General features: G+C 41.2%; 1 protein-coding gene across 1 annotated transcript in view; it reads left to right on the forward strand.

The window, feature by feature from the left end:
• The window catches only part of ANKIB1 (ankyrin repeat and IBR domain containing 1), a 2,275,843-nt gene that overhangs the window by 2,049,727 nt on the left and 201,751 nt on the right, over positions 1 to 24,365 (forward strand). The gene's annotated exons all lie outside the window — the stretch shown is intronic.

The raw sequence follows: 24,365 nt of genomic DNA on the forward strand, positions 1-24,365 counted from the left end.
CTAAACTTAGGAATATCTTTTAAAATTTAATATATTGTAGAGAACGAATGTATCATATCTGTTAGTTAGTATGTATCTCAAAGTGTCTTCTACGGAAATTGTATGTCAAAAGTCTGTCCTTAAAACTATGTTTTGTAAAATAAATTGTTCTCTTGGAGCTTTTCTCCCCGGGCCTCCACTGAAAATGGATTTGTAATCCAGTTGGACTCTCCCGGCCAACATATGTAAAATAAAATAATAACATTTGAAGAGCAGGCTTTATGGCGCTGGGAATAGTTTAACCCTAGTTAAGCGATGATGCATAAAGTGTATTTTTTTTTAATATAACAGTAGCAAATGAGCAAACTGATTTAAACCAATTAACCAATAAAAAGATAAAAACTGAGCCCTGTTCCAGCTGTCTTCAATCAGGCAAGTTCTAACTGCACACTCCTGCCACTAGGGTGCAGGGGAACCTTCTCCAAAAAAAGATGGTCTGGATTACTGCTCAAGTTATACACCCAAAGCTAGATTCAGCAGGTCTAAATTTAGTCTATGCTACAGCAAACAAGGCATACCAGTTTCAGAAAGAAATATAGAGGAAACATGAAATAAAATAATGAAGGTTCATCAAAAATTAACACAGATTATAAGTTTTATGAGCATAATACAGAAAATAATGGAATGAAGAAAGGACGGGATATCAAGAATTGTTATTGGTTGTGAGATAAATTGTGGTTGATATATATATAAAAGGGAGGATGTGAAATTTATGTTAAATGGTATTAGCAAGGCATCTAATACAGTAGGATGTGATGCTTTATAAGATATTTTGGAGAAGTATGGAATATGAAATAGAATTAGGAGTGTGTATATGTCAGCATATCAAAATAATTGAGTGAGAGTGTTAGTGAATGGGTGGCTGAATAAAGAAATCTGTATGAATGAAATCTGTGTGAAGAGTGATATAAGATAAGGATGTACCATGAGCAGAATATTGTTTGCATTGGTAATGAATGTGATGGTGAGTGAAGTAGGTTATAAAATGAAAGATGTTAGATATTTGATACAAAAGGAGGTGGTGATTCCAGTAATTTTGACATACAAAGCCAGTACAGTTGTAATTGCTAAGAACAACATACGAATGAAGGAAGTGTTAGTTTGTTTGAATGGATTTTAAAGGAAATGGGAATGATCTTGAATAAAGATAAAAGTAAGGGTTTGGGTGATGTGGTGAACATTGGGGGGTTGTATTTTTCAATGAATGAAATGCTTTGTTTGGAATAAAATTATTGAAAAATTATGTAATGCAATGGGAGGATTTGCTAAAACGAAATAAATATCTTCTGTATTGGGTGTATAGGTTAGCATTCAGGAAACACGTTTATCTGGTGAATTCAGTATTAATGGGAAACTAGCATATATTTCAAATGTTTTTATGATCACAGAAAAATATTAAAAGTAAATTATGCAATTGTTTTTTTCTTTCACATGGAGTTTGACTGAATGCAGTGAAAAGAGGTTTGTTGTCTATGCTTGAAGATGAAGGGGGTGTTGGGATAACTAAATCCAGTTGTTTATTCTGCTTCTTTAAACTTGTATAAAGTATTAAAGTGGTAAAGGAAGAGAATGAGAATATATAAATGAAAGTACAAAAAATTCTTGGAGAAGATGAGAATAAGAAAAAGCGAAAAATATGTAAATTAAGAAATTAAAAATTATCAAAAAATGCTAACAGGGGGAATAAAAATTGATGATATAGAGAAAGATAGAAGGATGTGGCATAATAATGTGATGAAACAAACTTGTTGACATCCATGGGAATATTTACAAGAAGTGATTAAAGCCATTAATGTAAAGAAAAAGTGGTGTACCAAGATAGTAAAGTATCAGAATTTCCTATGGAAACTGGTAATAAGTTGGCAATAAAGGAGAATAAGTCATATAAAAAGAAAGCTGAAAGAGTGTGTTTATTATGTGGGGAGGAAGAGACAACCGAGCATGGTTTTTGAAATATGAAAAAAAGGGGTGAAACTCTGGAAAACGTTGTTTGAAGAAAAGGCATCTGAGAATATTAATGACATAAATAACACAGATATGAATATGATTATGTATGGATATTATAAGAATACGAGAAAAGAATATTTGAGAAGGGTAGATTAGAACTTATATGTAATATGGGTTATTTGGAATGAAAGATTGAATTACATTCTGTTTAATGAGAAATGGATTTTGTCAAATATATTATGAAAAATCAGATTATGATTGTAGAAGAAGGAGTGAAGATGAATTATGAAAGAATAACAATGACGATGATCTAAGAGAAGTGATAAATAATAAAAATAGAAATGTGTATATGTGCCTGTAAATGTGTACTTTTTGTAAATATATAAATAATGATGTTATGTAGTCCTATCTCGCCTACATTCTTACCCGTGGGTTCGGAGCCGAATATCGGCTCCAACTTGGCCAAACTTTTGTAGCTCGAAGTCTTCTATTGGCTGGGCTAAGCAGGTATCCCATGGTGCACTGCTCCATATCCCCAGATCTTGTTTGCTTCTCGTGTAGCTCGGACGTGGTCTCGCTCTTGGCTGTGGCTAAGTACCTTTTTTCTTGTCTTAAGAAAGATTTATTGTTCTAAACAAAAAGCTGTTTTCATAGCTATTGTCCTTAGTGTTGTTTAGCATTTTGGTAGTGTGTGTGTTTGTGGTATCCCAATAACTGTTTCCTCGGGCTAGGCCCGTTTCAGTTAGAGGACCTAGTCCTTTCGTCCTTCTATTGTCAAACCGTTTAAATTAGAGGTTTGTTTTAAGGTTATCCACCCTTGTAGTCATAAACCAGTTTAGTTAGAGGTTTTTGACTTAGTTAGTCTCAGTGTCTCTCTCTAGAGTGTGTGTACTTTTTCTACTTGACTGATTCCCGTGTTTTTTGTGGTGTTGAGTGTCTGTGAGTTTCCTGTCAGACCTTTTCTTGGGTCGCGTTGTTGGTGTTTCTGGCGAATATGTCTAAAGATTCCAAAGACCACAAACCTTCCGGTTTCAAAAAGTGCTCTAAATGTGGGTACAAAATGTCCATCACCGATGGGCATTCTATTTGTGTCTGTTGCCTGGGAGCCATTCATCTGCAGGAGTCCTGCAGCTTTTGTCATGCGTTCAGTCCCAGAGTGCTCCAAGAGAGAAAGAATAAGCTGATCCTAAAGGGACTCTTGAAACCCTCTTTCGAAGAGGTCTTAGATTCTTCTCCCAGTGCTAAGTCTAAATCATCCAAGTCAAAAAAGAGATCTCCGGCTCCGTCAGCTTCATCGGAGCCTCTGGAGAAAGTCACAAAAATTGCATCAACCTCCTCTGCTCCACTGTCCTCGGGGCCACAGGAGGTGTCGGTGTTGATGGAACCGGCGTTGGCTCCTGTTATTTTGGAACCTCTTCGGAGCTTATTGTCCAGTCTCAGACCAGTCTCTCCTGAGAGCAGATCTCGATCTCCATCCCTGTCCTCCAAATCCTCCAGGACACTTAAGGATGTGGATGTTGATAGGGTGGTCCAGAGGCTCCTACAGTCACCAGTTTTAGCAAAATTGTTTTCGGCTCCGGCCCAGTCAGCTCCGGAGCCCGTCACAACCCCTGCTTCGATCATTTCTCCTCCGAGCACATCTCTGTCTTCGGAGCCGGAGTGTTCCGCGCCATGTGATGTTGCTAGCCTGGTTCCGAGGGCCCCTCCGGCTCCATCAGTACCGACATCGGCTCCGAACCCGTCGGCTCCGTCCTCAGGGTTCAGGACTTGGGATTCTTCAGTCGGGCCCGAGGGAGACATCTCAGGACATATTTCGGTTCCGAGCCTCCCTCTCGGTGCCTCGGCTCGGGGAATCCCGACTCCCATCGTGATCTCGGAGGCTGGCCGGTCCTCGGACTCAGGGGACCAGCCTTTGAGGCCATGCGGACTGCGCTGGCCAGATCATCAGCTACTTCAGGAGGTGGATCGGTCACTCTGTCCCCCACCACTCCGGTGAGAGCCTCTGATCACCACCTATCCATGGACAGCAGAGCACCAAGGCCTAGGGATACCCCCATGAGTGGTCCCCAACTTTCTGAGGGCCCTTCAGAGTTCGTGCCTGAGGAGCCCCCTAGAAAGAAAACATGCAAGAGGAAGCACATAGACTCCCAGGACGAGTCCCTCACCTCTGATACTGACCTCGAGGAATCGGAGGGGTCCCCCAAGTCATCCTCTGATGATGTTTCCTTCTCCGACATCCTGGAGATACTGAAGCAGAGAGGTGACTGGCCTTCCAAAGCCCCTTCCGAGGAGGAGTCGTCTTCCTTAAGGCCTTTGGTGCTCAGCCCTCCGCCTCCTGGGTGTCCCCACCCTTCGACGAGCTCCTTGATTTAATTTGTCGAAAGGTGTGGGAAAACCCTGATTCTCTGGAGCCCATACCCAGGTGCCCCAACAAGTTTCTTTCTGCTCCCCAGGGTAAGGAGTTCTTGTCCAAAGGAGTCCCTGTAGATGCCATGTTGGTGGCGGCAGCCACTCAGAAGGAAGTAGCAGAGACCTCTTCCTCCGTCCATCCTCCTAACAAGGAGTCTAGGACCATGGACCGGTACGGGAAGTGTACCCTCTCGTCAGCAACCTTTACCTTACGGTCGCTGAACTATCTGTCCCATTTCACTCGGCTCCAGAGAGATCTCCTCAAGGAGTTAGGAGATACTCTTATGGGTAATGTCCCTGAGGCGGTGGCCCAGACGGTTAATGCCCAGGTGTCTACCCTCAGTTCCATTGTCAACTCCTCCATGCAGCTCATTTCGTATGCAGCCGAGGGAGCGAGTAGGGCAGCAAGCTCAGGAGTCCCCCTTAGAAGGCAAACCTGGCTGCGCCTGTGTCACTTTGCGGAGGCCTTCAAGTCTTCCTTTACTGACTCCCCCTTTGATGGTTCTTCTTTGTTCGGAACCAAAGTGAAAGACACCCTCACCAGGTGCGAGCAAGAGGGAAAGACCCTGTCTGCCATAGGGGTCCATTTTTCCTTTCCTTCTAGGCCTTACCCCAAGGCCCAGCGGGGTGGGAAGATGTGGTTCAAGAAATCACAGAGGTTTTTTTCCTGCCGCACAAGGTGAGTCCCCCGCCAGAGGCAGAGGAGGGGGAGGTTATTCAGGGAGACACCGCCCTAGAGGCAGAGGGGGCCCCCACAATTCGGGAGACCACAATTTCTTTTGCGGCTCCCCCTACTCTTGTTCCTGAGGGAATGCCCGGCTGTGCTTATCCGGAGCCAGTCGGGGGTCGAATTTCTTTATATCCGAAAGCCTGGAAAAGCATCACCCAGGACCGATGGGTATTACGAATAATTTCCGGAAGTTACCTTATTATGTTTACATCAGACTCCCCCATCAATCAGAAATATCCCAGACGTTCCACCCAGTCAAAGGGATCAAGCAGCCTTGGAGGTTTCAAAGCTGCTAGGAAAAGGAGCCATCCAGAGTGTCCCCTCAGACCAAATCAGATTAGGGATTTACTCAAGATTCTTTTTGGTGCCGAAAAGAACAGGGGACTTGAGACCCATATTAGATCTCAGCCAACTAAACAACTACGTACAGAAGTCCAAGTTCCATATGGTCACACTACAATCGATTCTCCCATTGCTGGGAGAGGAGGTATGGATGTGCTCCATCGACCTCAAGGATGCTTACTACCATGTAAAGATGGACAGGGCATCCAGGAGTCACCTACGCTTCCGGCTCGGAGCCAGTCATTTCCAGTTTGGAGCACTGCCCTTTGGTCTCACCACAGCCCCTAGGGTGTTCACCAAGTGCATGGCAGTGGTGACGGCTCACTTGAGACGTCAGGGATTCCAAGTGTTTCCGTATCTGGATGACTGGCTCCTTACCGCCCCCACCAGGCATCAACTAGTCCAAACCAGGGACGCTACCATCACTCTATGTCAACAGTTGGGTATAACACTAAATTGGGAAAAATCTGCTTTGTTGCCCTCGCAGTGTGTCACCTTTATAGGTGCAGAATTAGACACCATTCAAATGCGAGCATTTTTACCGTAGGAGAGGATCAGAATCTTACAACAACAAATACACATCCTGATGCCCCTGAAGAAAGCAAAGGCAAGATGGGTTCTCCAACTCCTGGGGACCATGGCAGCAACAATTATGTTGGTCCCTCTAGCGAGATTGCACATGAGACTTCTCCAATGGCTTCTTTTTGTTCAATGGTCTCTCCAAAAATGTCCACTTTCTCACCCCATTTTGCTCATGGACAGATGCAAACAGGACCTCAGTTGGTGGCTTTGCACCAACAATTTGGATGGGGGAAGGCCCTTCATCCCACCCATCCCGGTTGCCACAGTGACCATGGACGCCTCCCAGATGGGATGGGGGGGACATTATCTAGGCAGGACAGTCCAAGGCACGTGGCAAGATCACAAGATACATCTGCATATCAACGTCCTAGAGATATGAGTAGTGCTACTTGCGTTGCAGGCACTTCAGAGCTTTCTACCTCTAGGGACGATTGCAGTACACTCAGACAACATGTCGGTAGTGTGGTATCTAAACAAGCAAGGGGGAACCAGGTCTTACCCCCTGTGCAGAGAGGCCATGTGAGTGTGGCAGTGGGCAGTAACTTCCCAACGTTTTCTGGTGGAAACGCACATTCCGGGGAAGTCCAACGTGATTGCGGACAGGCTAAGCAGAGCTATTCTGATGCCTTACGAGTGGTCCCTGAATCTTCTGATTGCAGAACGAATCTTCAGCAGATGGGGTCAGCCTTGCTGCGACCTTTTTGCCAGCCCCCTCAATGCCAAATGCAGCAACTACTTCATGCTGATCCCCCCACAGGGGGAGTCACCCCCCCATGGATGCTGTGGTTCACGATTGGCCCCCCAGTCTGCTTTATGCTTTCCCTCCATTTCCCTTGCTCTCAAAAGTGATTCAGAAAGCGCAGTCATTGGGAAGCAGAATGATTCTGATTGCTCCACACTGGCCTCGTCAAGTCTGGTTCCCTTTTCTTCAACCATACATTGTGGGCACTCCTTGGATTCTGGACCCTCAACCAGATTTACTGACACACATGTCGGGACAGTTCCAACCCTCTCTCGTGACCCACTGGTTGACAGCCTGGCTACTCCACTTCCGTCATTAGTTAGGCTTCATAAATTTTCACCGGAAGTGGTTCACATTTTATCTTCCTCTCATAAGCCATCTACTAGGAAGATTTATTCCAGCAAATGGAAGAGGTTTTCTATTTGGGCGCATACCCAAGGGAATGATCCTTACACAGCTCCAATTGCTTCAGTCTTGGAGTTTTTGTCTGCTTTTCCATCAGGGTTCCGCATCAGCTACCATCAAAGTTCAATTGGCTGCGATCTCTAATTTTCATGTGGCGAATGAGCCTGGTCTCATGGCCCATAGACTCTGCAAGGCATTCCTGAAGGGTACTCTGTTACTCCGTCCCCCTGTCTCTGAACCTATCATACCCTGGGATCTCAATTTTGTTCCACAAGCCCTTACTTCACCACCTTTAAGCCTGCAGCTACCTGCGAATTGAAATTCTTGACCTGGAAAGCAGCCTTTTTAACAGCAATCACTTCAGCAAGGCAAGTTTCAGAAATTCAAGCTCTCTATCAAACCTCCATACTTAATCTTTCATAAGGACAGGGTTTCTCTTAGACCAAACCCTTCTTTCCTTCCTAAAGTGGCTTCCGTGTCTAATCTTAATCAATCCATTGAGTTGCCTGTATTCTTTCCTCAATTTTCAAACAAGGCAGAATTTAAATTTCATCAATTGAATGTACACAGACAGTTACGCTTCTGCACCAAACAAAATATATCCGGAAGTCGAATCAACTATCTGTCTCCTTATCGGAAAACAAAATTGGGTCCCAGGTCTCCATATCCAGATGGATATCTAGTTGCATATCTTTCGCCTACCAAGCGGGAGGAAAAGATCTGCCATTTCCGGTCAAGGCTCACTCTTCTCGGCTGTTTCTACTTCTACAGCCTATCAGGCCAGATTGTCAATGGATGATATATGTGCTGCAGCTACTTGGTCTTCTCCTCACACATTTGTTTCGTATTACAAATTGGACATGGTTTCTAGGGGCAGGTTGTCATTTGGCTCCACAGTACTCAGGAGTATTTTCCTGTGAGCCAGCCAGGATGTAGGTGCTAGGGACGCTGTCCCACGGGTAAGAATGTAGGCGAGATAGGACTACATAACATCAGGAAGTTATGTACTCACCATAACGTTCGATGTATGTAGTCCATCTTGCCTCACATTCTTACTTACCCGCCCACCTTCCCCCTTCCTGGAGGATCTGGAGGTTAGGTTGTTATTTACAGAGTTCCCTTTACTTTGGCTTATTCTTTTTATCTGGATGTTGTGTATGCATGGGGTATGAATGCGTATTGCAGCAAACTAGATCTGGGGATATGGAGCAGTGCACCATGGGATACCTGCTTAGCCCAGCCAATAGAAGACTTTGAGCTAGAAAAGTTTGGCCGAGTCTGAGCCGATATTCGGCTCCGAACCTACGCGTAAGAATGTGAGGCGAGATGGGCTACATACATCGAATGTTATGGTGAGTACATAACTTCCTGTTTTTATGTTGTGTTAAACCAGGATTAAACAATATCCCTAAAAGTGAACAGGTAGTTTTTCATTCCTTATATATCTTTACTCTCCCTACTTCACTTTCTTCCTCACTGCTAGCTAATTCTTTTCCCTGACTTTCTCGCTAAATATATTGTAAACCTGTTTTTTCCCTCACTTCAAATCACAATTCCTATTTGTATTAGACTAACTTTCCTTTAGTTACTTTACAAACTGTCTGAAATTTCTCTAAATATTAAATGAATGTCATATACCTTGCATTGATTCTTAACCATTGTTTTTATATTATGTCTAATTGTCATACTTGTTTAAACTGCAGATGTTTTTGTTTTTCTTTTTTAAAATTGTGAAAGTGTTGTTCTTAAAATATTTTGTAATAATTTGGAGCTTTTCTCACTGGGCCACCGCTGAAAATGGGCTTCTACCCAGTTGGACTTTCCCTGTAATCAAATGTCACTAAGTAAATAAATAAAGGACCTGTATGTTTTATGGGAGGTGTCATGGGATCTTTTATGTCTACCTGATTTACCACCAACTCAAGCAGATAGGACCTCGGTTTATCATCTCATCTAAAGGACAATATACTCCGGAGTGCAGTACCCCCTTATGTCACACTGTAGTGTTAGCAATCCATTTATCTTGTGTGGGAATAGAACCCACAGCCTTCTGCTTCAAATGCTGAGTATACTACCTGTTATGCCACTGATACCGCTAAGTTATGTACTGATGTCCATTTGTCTTTGACAAGACTGCATAGTGTAGAAGGGTACAGTCAAATCAGCCTACTTATCTAGTGCTGTAGCTGTAAAGCAGTACAGAGCATGATTAGCGCCCTTGGTACTAATGAGCCAAACAGAGGGAAATAAGCAGGTCTCGCATCACTTTCCAAGAAAATATTATGCCATATGAAGTGTATTACTACTGCCACAGTTTATGTTTTTAGATTTTTGTTATAGGGATCACTGCTGCAATAATATTCATCATGTAAGTGAATTAATCTGCAGGTGAATGCTTCTCCATGTGGTCTGACTTCTAGAGCTTTGGATGGCCCTTAGCCTTGCTGGTTGTTGTCTTAAGGTGGAGGCATCATTAAGACACCATTATAGAATATAGTTGTGCAATTGTAGTTTCCCTTCAGACATGATACAGATGAGGAAAAATCCCTCTGTTTGTATTCTCTGCCTAAAGGTTTATCTTTTGATGAAACACTCAGCCTTATAAAGGGAAATTTAAAGTGGTGATCAAAGGAGATGTCTGATTCCCATAAAAGGAATCTACATTCACTGGGATGGATGAGCAAAAGCTGACTCTCATTTCAGCTATTTCTGGCATTCGAGGATGGATTCAGAAATGGCTCTGTAGAACCTGACCTTCCAGTCTCCAGCTTCATTTAAGCCTGGTGTGTTTTAGTGTGTGATGAAGGCAAGGCTAAGTTCCTTTGCATAAATTCTACAATTCTACTTCTGTTATCTGAATACATTTGAAGTTCATAGGTTTGATTATCACATTTACAACCTACTGACAGAAAAAGAATCCCAGGTTGATACCCCCCCCCCCCCCCGTATGTCACATTTAGTTGTATTTTTTATATTTATTACACTTTTAGTTTCCCTGAACTTATGTTATCTCCCACAGAAGTATGTTCAAGGCATAGACTTTCAAATAGATCTAACCTAGAAATTGTCTGAGAGAACTGGCACTGATCTGCTATAATTAACAGAATATGACAGCTCCAAACCTTTGTGAAACATTTGACTTTTCTGATACTGTGATTCCTCTAGTAAGGCATTGTACCTTTTCAGTTTTGGCTTGTTCAAAGGCTATGGAATGCAGCATTGTGTATATGTCGGCTCAGTGAGTAGCAGAGTGGTACAGTCATTTGTCTAGAGTGATTAGACAAGATTTTTAGAACAGGCTGCAAAATGTGCTTTCCTGACTTTGGTAGCTACATAGAGGTCAGAGTTAAATTTGTTATCCAATATTACCACTAGATTTTTGATGATAATGTGCCCATTTATTTTTGTAATTTTATTTATTCATTCATTTTTTGTTGACCTGGTTGTGTCCCAGAAGGCCATCATTGTCTTTTCAGGAGAGACCTGAGGTAGTATTTACACTGAATAGGGGAAATTTGACCAGAGCACTGGGCTACTTCCCCTACTTTTTTTTGGGCACTAAGTGGCACTAAAGGTAGGCTGCAGTGGTCACCGTTTTCCAGAATACAGGTACCACTGTACCATGTGTGCCTCCATGTAGAGTGAAGTAGAATACTGAATTATCTCAAACAAGTTCTGTAAGAGAGAGTGTTAAGTTGGAGGAAGGAGGTCTGGAAACTCTTGTGTTGGTGGGGATGATGGATTGAGGTGAGGCGAATGCAGATGAACACATGCTGGGAGAGGTAACAGAGGAAGTGCTGCCAGATGAATTTTGGAAAAGGAGCCGGATTAACAAAAGGTGCTGACAGCATTTTGGATGTATGCTTGGCCACTGGAGTAGCTGGTTTTAAAAGCATGCCCCTGCATTAGGGCAGTGGTGTGAGCAGTAAGAAAACGTTCATATGCAGAAATAGTAAGCAAAGACTTTGTAGCTGAAAGAACACTCATTTTGGTGCCAGAAGTATTGAACAGTGTTCTAGTCTATAGATATGTGTTTAGTGTCTATGACTACTAGGTTTTCGTACAGCAGCATGAAAGGTGCCAACTACTTAAAGGACCATTTGCTATAGTGGTTAACATATACTGCATGCTTCAGATATTAGTATAGCATTTCCACATGAATTTCTTTTGGAAAAATAATCATTAACTTCATCACAAATTATATTTCTTTTTTAACTTCACCACATCTGGAACATCAATAACTTTACAATATACTGTATAGCCAATAAACAATGCTTTGCAGTCTAGCAAAAATATAGCTAACTAAATAAAGCATTTGCTAGTAGCCTTCAGGCACTAATAGTTAAAATTCATCCAAGTGCATGTTGCCAGCATGCAAATAAGCACTGTCATTCTATCACAGCAATGCTTATACATTTAGTATAGCTGGTTGTACAATTCACAAATGATTCATGTTAATCCCATTTGTAAAAACATAGTAGGCAACAAAAGTACATTACTGTGTATTAATATCTCATCCAATATTATGGGTTGCTGCACAGGGGGAAAGCAAGTGACTGCTGTGAATGGAGAACTACTTGTTTTTTTCAACAAGACTAATGAAGTATTAAATAATGGATTGGTTGCTTTAGATCATGTGACAATACAAATCTGAAACTTTACCTTATTGGACAACCTTCCTACTGTCGCTAAGCATGCATTGCTACTAGAAAGAATTACTGAATGGTTCTTCAACGCATGTATAGGATGAGCATGCAGCGGATTACATAATCCTGTAGTTGGAAGGGGAGAAAATACTGTTCTTTATTTGGCATTAAGGGGATGTAGTCATATTTTCACTAGTCACTGCCAACTCAATATAGGTTCTAGAGCAAGAGAAAGAGCATCCTTTTTCAAGGCAGCTTGCTATAAGCTTTTTTTTCTAATGTATTGTAAATAGTATGCTATGTGGAGTTTTGACCCTTTATTTTATATATATATATATATATATATATATATATATATATATATATATATATATATGGCTTCCTTTTTCTGTGTTGTTGTTTACTGAGTTCATATTTTAAAAATCCACTATGTTCCCCTTTAAGAGCAGTGATAGGACATTACTCACTGTAACATCAGTTTCTGAGATCTTTTCTTGCTGCATACCATTGATGAATGAGCTAGTGCATGCTAGTACTGAGACAGTTTTTCATTCCTTTAACAGTCGTTTCAGTGGGACCATCTCCACACCACTGCCATTTTAGTGTGCTTTTGTCATTTTAAAGGGACGGTTCTTCCATCTTGCTTCAACACTCCAACTCTGAGCATTGAGGATAAACATTTGCTACTTACTGAAGTTATAAGGATTTTTGAAATACATTTTATGACCATGTACCTCAAAGAAAAGGAAAATCTAGTAGTTTGCTCCTTTGAAGTAAGATGAAAGAGCCCCCAGTCTGCTATAGAAGCCATGTTTTAAAAAGTCTGCTGTTGTGATGAGTATTTACTTAGTTGTATCAGTTTCTGAAAAATACATGGTAACTTGACACTGGTGACAAATAACTTAAGCCATATTTTTGGAATTAGGGGCTGGTGATAAAGAGACAGTGTAACTGCCTTTGAAAAGGTTGAACAAATAAGTTGATTTTTCAAGACACTCGCACACAATTTATTCTTTGGACTTCCATACTACACAGGCAACACACACACACTGTCCAGTGTTCATGCTCCAATAATTGCACATACTGTTAGTCATAAAATTAGATACTGCTGCAAAGGTCTGTCATAAAGCAGGTGCTGCCATAAAAGTCTCACGTAAAGCAGGAAACAGGTGCTGCTGTAAATGTTCAAAGGAAAAAAGTTACTGTAAATGGTAATAGTTTGGTGACCTAGAGTTTGTGTATTCAGATCTTTGAGTAGAGTTATATAAATATACAGAACATGTCTGATCATTGAAAATAGGCTAATAAAATGTTTTCTTTGCTATCATTGTAATATAACCGTAGCTGTAGTAATATCATATCTTAGTATTGGCCTGGTGTTTTTAAGAAATGTGTACCTGTCAATGTCTGCTGTACAGACTTAACTTTCAGCTGCCTAATTCTGACTTGACTATTTTTTTTTACAGGTAATACTTTTGATGTATGCTGTATCAGCATGCATATTATGTAGCCAAAACAGTTCCGCGGTGGTGGGGCTGCGGTAGCGTTGTCGCCCCACAGTAAGACGCTGACCGGTTCGACTCTCAGCTAGAGCGTCTTCTGCGTGGAGACATGCGTGAATGGGCGTACCTTCATTGAAGGTTGTGCGTTAGGGCTGGCAACTCAGCACGTAAAAATCAACTGCCAATCATTAGCGGACCGGAGTTCCGCTGTGGCGACCCCTAGCCGGGAAAAGCCAAAAGACACAACAACATTATGTAGCCAAAACACTGTGTTTAAAAAGTATGTCCTGATATCCTTTTGAATTTATTTCCCACAGCTGGGGTTTCCACTTAATGCTGACACCAAGGATAAAGATCACATCAGGGTTTTATTTTAGGTTTTGATGATGAAACACAACTGTGTAGTCTGTGTTGCATCGAGAAAAATATGCAATACTTTGTTTTACTGCTGTTTGGTCAGGATCCTCTTACAAAAGGTATTTCACTGGAGTTGATATTCCCGCCTATCAGGAATCATGTGTTATCCAATAGTTTGTTTTAGTAGTTGGAGATATGTGACATGGTTATGCCAGTGCTTGGAAAATAACTTGTGGCTGAAACATATACCATAGATGGGCAAGCAGTAAACAATTCTGTATTCTTCAACTACTAGCTTACACCACCAGTGTATTCTTTATAAAGAAACTCTACACTTTTTTTCATTAGTAAAGGCAAAAATGCAACAGCACACAGTGTTGTAATAGATCTCCTATATCAAATTGTTAAAAAATGGGGTAAGTCATGGAGTTCAAGACTTGTTTGACAGAACTGCATGCTTAAGCTGTACTTTTAGAAAATAAACATATTGTAATTCTTTGAAGTGCTTTGCTGCTTACGTTTGCTGTTATTGAACTGAAGTGTTACTGTGATACTTCTGAATTTCTAGTATTTCCATGTATTATAGAAAATACCAGAAGTTATACTCCCTGTAAAATTCCATGTCATCCCTGAAATGTAAAGTTCTGCAGGTGAATTGCAAGAAATAATTTGGTATTCATCGATGGGTATGAAGTGTTTCATCTGCAGTACGAGTATAATAATTGTTCATGCCACCCTTTATGGTATCAGTTTGTTGACTGTTGAAAAGCTTTTTTCATCAAGGGGCCTCAGTGTGCAAAAGCCATATTTACTTTGCACCAAGTTTTTCATGTTAGCCTCAAAAATTGCTGATTGATTCTTTTGCTTAAGAGTTAATTTTTTTGATTGCCTTACTCACTGATTAATTCTCTGATACAGGGGAATAATCTTGTCCTGGAATGCAACTTGCATAAGACCTGGAACCTCTCCTTTAATTGGATTTCATTCCATTGCAAGATGTTATCACACTAGCAGGACCCCCCCTCCCCAAACACACAACATAGAAACAAATGAGCGTACATACACATACACACACACACACACACACACACACACACACACACACACACACACACACACACACACACACACACACACACACACTCTCTCTCTCCTCTGGGCTGTGTGGTGAATCTCCATTTTACCTAGCAACATATCTTTGAGCTATGGATGTAGACTATTGACCTGCTGAAAAATTCTTGGGCAAAAGGAGAGCATGCAAACTCTGCATGGAAAGCACCTCAGCTAGGAACCGAATAAAGAGCTAAACTTTGTGAGGAAGCAGTTCTAACCACTGTGATATCCAGCATTATCTTACTGATAAGGTCACTTTACTATGAATAAAGTTTCGCTGTGGGATTTGCTGAACGTACCTGCCTTATGTACTTGAATGGCTGATTTGAAAAGTCAGTTGTATATTTCAGGTTCCTGCTGTCTGTATCATATCAAGTACCTCTAATATTTTCTCTGCTACTGATTAGCCTGTTTGTAAGGAATTCTACACACAGACACACACACACACACACAGAAAAAAAAACAACACTGCTTTGACTCACTTCTGGGTGTGAATATCTGCCTAAAATACAGATGGTGGAACCAATCGATGCTCAAACTCATATGCATATTTAACGCATTTGAAGTGAAATTTGGTAAAGTGCCTTTTTATTATAATGCAGCCTGACCTCTTGTATGCAGGTAAAGTAATACATTGATGCTTCTCAAGTTAAAATATTGCACTTTTATTTGAGGAACACTCCACAGTAATAGTCTGTACACTTCCTTTTTGTCTTTTCACTATTTTCACTGTTGGGTGTTATCCCTTTTATTTTTTGGCAACTGGCATATCAAGCAATGTTTAAGTAAAAATAAGAGTTCACCAATTTCTAATTACTATTATGTTCTGAAGCACGTCCCAAGAGCTGAGAGTAAGCTACCGTATACTCTGAAATGCAGATGACGCAGCAGAAACTTGTATGAAGTAATGATAAAGCCAAAAGAAACCTATGAAAAACATATGTGCATATATATATTTACATTTATCTATATGTTTAAATCCACATGCGTGTGTGTGTGTGTGTATATATATATATATATATATATATATATATATATATATGTATATATATATATATATATAAATGTGTATGTATATATATATATCTCGATAGATATAAAATTGTACATATATATATATATATATACACATACATGCACACACACACATTTGGTATACAGACCACAGTTTGGAGCAAGCATGTTCTGAACAGCTATTTTGGAAAATCTGGTTCAACCTTGTGTTATAGCAAATTCTCATTTGCCTGTAAACAGCTCTCAAGAAGGCCTGCAAGAAGTTACCAATTAAATAGGATCTTGCAGGAAAGTAATTGCACCATGTTATAAAAATTATAAGCCTACCAGGTTTCTCAAGGAGCCATATCAGCTTTACTTCCTTAGGTTCATAGGTAAGCACTAGGCTAGCTGACCTTGTGGGCCATTTTTAAGCGTAGCCACTTTCCCTTTTTGTCCTCAAATGAACATATCCCATTTGGTTAGAGATTAGCCTTACCCAACCTACAGTCAGTGCTTATATATTACCCCTAATGAGAATAACTGGGATCATCGCATAGATAATTTAAGGGGACCCATGCATGAAATTTTAGGAGCTGCCTGTCTCCATTAGTAGTACAGAGGACAGCCCTTCGATAAATTGTTTCCCGTCCATAGATCCAAGTAAGGATAGGGATGAACTTCATTTTATTTGGATGGCATGTCTGTTCCAAAGCAGCAGTATCCTGTGTGAGATATACCTGTCCCTCCAAACTTTTCTGTTGATGTTGCAGCAAAGGTGAGTATTTCTGGTGCCATCCGACACACTGAAGTGGTAAACCCGTAAGTACTGGACTGGAAGATGCCTTGCATGCTAGACACAGGTCACCTCATAGCTGTCTGGAGGATACCAAATATAGTGACAGGGCTTTGATTCAATTCATGTAGGATATGTTGTTTACGCCTTGTATCCTTTTAGTAAGGTATCATTGTGGGTGTTTCAGTTGTTACATGTGTCTGGACAGGGGGCATTATACTCAGTGACTGGCCTAATGATGTTTGAGTAAATGGGGACAGTGATATCCCTAGATTTTGACATAATTTTGTTTATAAGCTGCACAATATAGAAGGACTTTCTTAAAGTAATGCACACAATTGTTGGTCAAATGTTAGGTCACTGTCCACATAAGTTCTCAAATCCTGAACAACTGGATCAACTATTAGGGGTGTATTGTCATTGTGGTAGTTTGCTGGAGTAGATGACCTCCCAAAGAATGCATCCATGCATTTTTTGGCATTATTTTTCCATCAACTTCCTGTGGAAAAAAACAGTGCCCTTGACTCCTAGTCCTTTCTTTTCCTAACAAGGATAAGCCAAGACATAAATGGTTTCTGCAACCACACTAAATAATCTCAAAAATTTGCCCACAGAAAACCATCAGAAAACTAAAATGACAATGAAGGCTACTCAGCTGTAATGAAGAAGAAGAGTGAAGACACGAAATACTTTGAAAAGCCAAAAAAACTGCAGTGCACTGTTATGGTGACTTTTTCAGACATCTGCGCTGTAATACATTGATGTTCTTCATCTCACATTGCTGCAGTCCTTACACTTGGGTAGTCCGCTGTCCTCGGTCGGCCCGAATATCAATTTGACTGACATCAGGGTATCCTCAGTCTTTTGCCGCATGGTCCGATGCAGAAGCAGCGGTTTCAGACCGAGTCAAAGTTGGCTAAGTACCAATATTTTAGTTTTTCTTGCCTCAGTGGTTTACGGATGTCAGAAAAAGTGAATAATTGTATTTCTTGTGGGAAACAGATACATAGAGACTACCATACTTTGTGTATTCCTTGTTTAGGGCCTGAGCGGCGTTCTTGTGCTAGATTCAATACACTATTAAGAGAAGGTTAGTCAGCGGTGCAATTATAAAATGCCGTCGGATGCTCAAGGACAAAGCAGTTAAACTTAGCCGTGGAGCGGTGGTTCCACCGGAGGTTTCTTTAGGATCCCAGGGAGACTTTGTTATTGCAGGATGTGGCCTCTCAGGAGGCAGGCCAGGCTGATGGGGCTTCTCAGGTTACTATTCTCCCTCCCTGCCTGGGGTGGTTAGGCCCTCTCCTTCTGTTTCCAAGGCTTCTCCCAGGGGCAGGCCAGGTTTAGCTTCAGTTGGTGTTACCCTAGCTCTTCAGGAACTGTGCCCAAGAAGCATATGCTTAAAATGGCAGAAGATTTGATTACTTTGATTAGGGTTCTATGCCCCTCCTGATAAGAGACCTAGGGTGGAGCCTGAGCTAGGAGTTTGAGCAGGCTTCAGATATTTTGAAGACTTGCAGGAGTACTCTCCTTATTCTGATTCTGATGTGGATGATTCTACTCCTTCTGCTTCTCCTCCTGATGATTTTTCTTTTTCAGAAACTCTTCATTCCATGAGGGAGCATTTTAAGTGGGAAGGTCAGGACTTCTCTGATTCCAGGAAAAGGCTTAGGAATTTTGTTTTTTACCCCAGCATAGGCCTTTGGCTATACCTCCTGTTTTGGATGTAGTGGAAGATGTTTTACAGAGGCTTCTCTTAATCCTGATTCTTTGCCTCCTGCTCCTGTTAAACCGGATAGGTATTACAGGGTGCCTGAAGCTCATAAGTATCTTTTAAGAGTCCTAGGGCAGACCCAGAAACTGTTAGCCAGGGGCCTAAAGGTGTTAAGGCTTCTGTTGTGAAGAATCCGGTTCCTGCAGACAAAGAGGCCAGGGCCTTGGATAGATGGGGAAAGAAAGTTTATACTTCTTCCACTCTTGCTATGAGGGCTTTGAATTGCCAGTTCCACATGTTGAAATACCAAAACTATCTCCTTTCACAATTGAAGTCTAAGGTTGATGCTCTGGCAGAAGGTATTGATTGTAAAGAGTTGCAAGATTTAGTACATGTTTCTGAACAGGTGGGTAAGCATTCTTTGCAATGTGGTTTTGATGCTGTACAGGCCTCGTCTAGGGTGGCTGCCACTGGGTCAGTTCTTGCCTGGCTGAGGATCAAAATTTATCTGAACATGTTAAAACAAGGATTTTAGATGCTCCTTTACAATCTGATGTGTTGTTTGGTCCTCCTGTTGAGGCAGTTTTAAAGAAAATGGAAGACAAGGCTAAGTCTATGCAGACTGTTAAAGATTTTTTGCAGGTCCAGCCTCCAAAGTTTAGTAGAAATTGGCCTACTAAGGGGATCCTTCTTATGATTCCCAGTCTAGGGGTAGATCTATAGAGCTCAGGGCTCTTTCAGGCCTAGAACAGGAGTTCTCCTGCACAGTCTTCGGTGAGGGCAGGGGTCAGTCCTTTTAAACAGACCCAATGACCTACCTTTTCAGCTGCCAGAGCCTTCTCGTCTGGCAGCACCTTAGGAAGGTTGGCACTTTTCAAAGAAAATTGGAGTTTAATTACCCAAGACAGATGGGTATTGGATATCATACACCACGGTTACAGGTTTTATTTCCATACCTTGCCTCCTTTCAAAGGCATGCCAAACGTTCCTCCTCAACAAAGAATAGAGGCTCACAAGCAAGTTTCTCTGTTACTCCAAATAGGGGCCATACAACATTCTGCCAGAAGTGGGCCTAGGATTTTATTCTCGCCTGTTCCTAGTACCAAAGAAGGGGAACACGTGGAGACCAATTTTGGATTTATCTACCCTCAACACTTATCTGGACATTCCCAAGTTCAAAATGTTGACGTTACAGCAGCTTTTACCTCTGCTGGGCAAAGATCATTGGATGGTAACTTTGGATCTCAAGGAGGCTTACCTTCATGTTCCTATCAGACTAAGTTGCAGGAAGTATCTGGAGCTGGGACTTCTCACTATCAGTTCTCTGCATTGCCCTTTGGCTTATCTACTGCCCAGAGTGTTCACGAAAGTTCTGGCTCCAGTGATAGCTTTCTTCAGGCTAAAGGAATACAGATCTATCCTTATTTGGACGACTGCCTGATTCTGGCTCAAGGAAGGGAAGAGCTTCTTCATCATTTGGAATATGTGATAGCAGTGCTAAGATGCCTGGGGTATTCTGTGAGCGAAATAAAGTCCAGTCTAGTACCCTCTCAGGACATGTGCTTTCTGGGTGTGAGACTGAATACAGCATCCCAGATGGCCTTTTAACCCCGGACAAACAAATCTATCCCTTTACTTCCATCAACTATCTCATCAGTCGGCTGACTGCAAGGACAGTCCTTCAAGCCTTAGGGTTCATGGCATCTTGTATTCTGGTGCTTCCCAATGCCAAACTGCATATGAGGAAGCTGCAATGGTATCTCAAAATGTATGGACACAGCACTGCCAAGATCTGGACACTGTCATTCAAATAATACCTTGCATTCAAAAGGAATTTTTGTGGTGGGCTCAGGAATGTCACCTAAACAAGGGACTCTCTGTGACCCGGCCAGAGGCGAGTCAGATTTTAACGACAGATGCCTCAGACAAAGCTTGGGAGCTCATCTAAATGGAAAGTGGATACAAGACAAGTGGCCTGCCAGACTACAACATCTACATATCAACCTGAAGGAGATGTTAGCAGTCCAGTTTGCATTAATAGCTTTCAATTTACTTCTTCCAGGGCAGGTGTTGATTCTAACAGACAACACAACTGTCATGTGGTACATCAACAAGCAATTCTTATCCTCTATGCAGGCAAGCAATGATTTTGTGCCAGCCTGCTCCCAGTTTACAGCTCAATCTTCAGGCAAGCTTTCTGCCAGGAGCACAGAACTCCTTAGCAGATGTGTTGAGCACAGTGGAAATTGGATCCTCATGTATTTCAGAAATTGACAGTGTGGGGAACTCCAGACATAGATCTGTTCGCTTCTCCACTAAACCATCAGCTGCCAAAGTTTTGCACAAAAGGTTTCATCCCACAGCTTGGAAAGTGGATGCTCTTTCTTTCAATTGGAGCAATCTTCATGTGTATGCCTTTCCACCTCTGCCTCTCCTCCCAAAGGTACTTCTAAAGGTCAGACAGGACAAAGGATGATTTTAATAGCTCCAGATTGGCCTCGACAGCACTGGTACCCATTACTGAGAAGTCGGAAGCCTCCATGGCCTTTGCCTTGATTCCACACCTGTTGTCACAGGAGGACAGCCATTTGCTCAATGTCAAACTTCACTCTCTTCACCTAACAGCCTGGCATATTCTGTTTTGAACCATAGAAGGTCTCAACTTCCACAACAAGTTTTGAATGTGATTTTGGAAGCTAGAAGGCCTAGTACAAGGAAAGTGAGATAAAGGGAAGAGATTTTTATTTTGGAGTGCAGCAAAAGATTTTGATGTTTCTGAGCCTAATTTGAGTGTGGCTCTTCAATATCTTACTGAGTTACTGGACAAAGGTTTGTCTTTCTCTTCTATTAAGGTTCATGCTGCAGCAATTTCGCATCACTATGGTTGTGATCCCCCATTGTATTCTGATCCTTTGTTCCCCCAATTTCTTAGGGCAAAGAATATAAGACCCCACGAAGAGCTCCTACTCCTGCTTGGGATCTCAATTTTGTGTTGGAGAAACTCACTCTACAACCTTTTGAGCCTGCAGCTACTTCTGAGTTGAAATATTTATCATGGAAGACTGCTTTTTGTTGGCAATTACCTCTGCAAGAAGGGTTTCTGAATTGCAGGCCCTTTGAGCCTTTCTTAATTTTCCATAAGGATAGGGTATCTTACTAATCCTTCCTTTATGCCTAAAGTGGTTTCTAGTGTGGCTTTAAACCAGACTATTCATTTGCCTACTTTTAAAAGATTTTGCACACTTTAGATGTACACAGGCAGTTGCGATATTATTTGGACAGAACTAAAGGGTTCAGGCAGTCTCAGCAGTTATTTGTTTCTTTTGCTTTGAGTTCTCAGGGCAAGCCTGTGTCAAAACAAACTATTTCTAAGTGGATTGGGTTTTGCATTGCTTTCTGTTATTCCCATCATGGCAAGGAGATTCCAGCGGGATTAGGCCTCATTCCACTAGAGATACTGCCACTTGACAGCTTTTTGAGGGGTGGCAACCAAGGATATTTTGGAGGCAGCTACTTGGAGTTCAGTGCATACTTTCTCTAGGCATTATCACCTGCCACTTTACTCTAAATCCAGGGCTGGTTTTGCCACTGCTGTTTTGCAGGGCATTTTGGCAGCTCCTGCTTCCTTATAGTTTGGCCATCCTCCCATACCTCTGCTTTGGGATTCTACCCAAGTGTAAGGACTGCAGCAATGTGAGATGAAGAACATAGTACAGTTTTGTACCTACCATAAATGTAGATGTTCAAGATCTCCTTCCCTCTGTAGTTAGAGGTGGTTGTGTGGGTTGAGTTGTACATATTGTGTATATAGTGTTTATTTTGTACATATAATTAGGGCAGGGTGCTTGGTTGGTTGTTTGCTGTCTTTTGGTTTTGACCTTTATTTTTAGGGTCTTCTGACATCTGGGGCAAGAAAATTTGTACCCTGACATCCTGATGTCAGTCAAATGACCGAGGACAGCGGACTACCCAAGTGTAAGGACTGCAGCAATGTGGATCTTCGAACATCTACATTTATGGTAGGTACAAAACTGTACTTTTTTAGTTACCTTTTGGGAGAATCCCCAGCCGCGAGTTGTATATGCACATAGGCACATTTACCAGTATATTATACACTGAATCACTTCAGTAGAAAAACCCATTCTAGTTTCAGTATGCACACATAATTTATAATGTTTTGTAAGTGTATGAAAAGTTCACCATGCCATGGCCTGATAAAAGTCCATGGAAAAGACTTCTCTAAAAAATGTTAGAGGTAGCATCTCTTAAAAAGTATGGAGGCAACAGTGGCTCTTTTAGGAGCAGCTTTGAGTTAAAATTGGCATATGTGCAGAGTTGTATCAGAAAAGAATGCACATGAAAAACCAGCTTATGGTAGTTTCTATTGAGAATGGAATGACAGGTCAGTTAAAAAAAAAAAAAAAAAAAAACTTGGTTAAGTTTTCTGGTACTAGAACTATTTGTGATGATATGTTGTATGCAAAATCTTCTAATATGAGGTCAGAAGAAACAAGTATTGAGATGTAACTGAACAAACTTATTAAGAGAAGGGAATAGTTTAGTTTTATATTTCTACCGAGTAGGTTTCATTACACAATGTAAGTTTTAAACCTTTTCTGCAACCACGTTAAAATATGTAAAAGCATACAAGTAATCTTATTTCAGGTATCATTTTGATAATATAGGAAAGTGCGGGAGACACTTTACATCCTAATTGCGGGTTGGTACCATTATCATTGGTATTTTTGTGGTTTTGGCTCTTAGTACATTTGTAAACTTTTGTCTTGTGCATACCCTACTTATTTAGTACTGTCACTGTACTTAATGTTGATCTTTTGAATTTATTTTATGTAGTCTAGGTTGCATATTTTCTATGCATGTGTTTTTTTTTTCCTCTGTATGTATCTTTTTGGTATCAAAAGTTGCCATATTGCATTTTAATTTGTTACTGTTTTGTTGCCGCACAGCAAGAGGTCCTCCCGTTCGATTGTCAGCTGGAGTGCGGAGAGAGCCTTCTGTGTGGAGTCTGCATGTCCTCCCCGTGGTTGGGTGGGCGTTCGAAAGACATGCATAAATGGGCGTGCCTTCGTTGAAGGTTGAACGTCGAGCTGGCACCTCGGCATTCGTGAAAATCTACTGCCAATCATTAGTGGACCGGAGTTCCGCTGTGACGACCCCTAACCGGGAAAAGCCGAAAGACAACTGTTTTTCATATTTTAAATCAGTGAAAGAATTAGCGAAATAACGAGGGATTCTGTAGAAGTATTAGAAATATTTCAGAAATTCTATGAAAGTCTGTGTAAAGCAGAGAAATATGGAAATTAAGAAAAGGTACAAATGAAAATGTTTATAGAAAAATTCAATATTCCAAGGTTAGAAGTAGATGAGGCTCAATTACTAACAGTTAAGGTACAGTAGGAGATGTGATAAAAGCGGTGATATATAACCAGTCTACAGAAAAGTCCCCGGGAATAGATGGTATTCCTGTGGATGTTTGGAATCTAGGAGGGAAAAAATTGATAAAGATCTGGAAGGTTTTGTTAATAGTATTTTAAGAGGATGAGAAGTACCAACATCCTGAAGGAGGTGGTAGCTGTAATACCTAAAGAGGATAAAGATCCATCAGATCCAGCTTCATACAGGCCCATTTCAATACTAAATCATGATTGTAAAGTGTTTATGTCTACAATAGCTAAAAGAATGGCAAAAATGTTGCCAAAATTGATAGATACAGATCAGTGTGGTTTTGTGGAGGAGAGGCAAACATATAACAATATTAACAGAACAGTGATGATGCAGAGGGAAGCAGAATGTAAGAAAATATCACTGTGGTTGGTAGGTCTTGATGCAGAGAAAGCATTTGACAAGTAATCTGGGACTTTGAGCAGAGCAATGGAAGCATTTGCATTTCCTGATAAAATTCTAAGGTTGATTAGGAGGATATATGAGGGATTTTAGGCAGTAATTAAAGTGGGTGGGGTCCTCTCTGATCTCTGCTTGAGCAGAGGAACAAGGCAGGGATGTTCTCTCTCCCTTTTGTTATTTGAATTA

Source organism: Protopterus annectens, chromosome 3.part1 (assembly GCF_019279795.1).
Source record: "Protopterus annectens isolate FY-2018-M chromosome 3.part1, PAN1.0, whole genome shotgun sequence".
Taxonomy (NCBI): Eukaryota; Metazoa; Chordata; order Ceratodontiformes; family Protopteridae; genus Protopterus; species Protopterus annectens.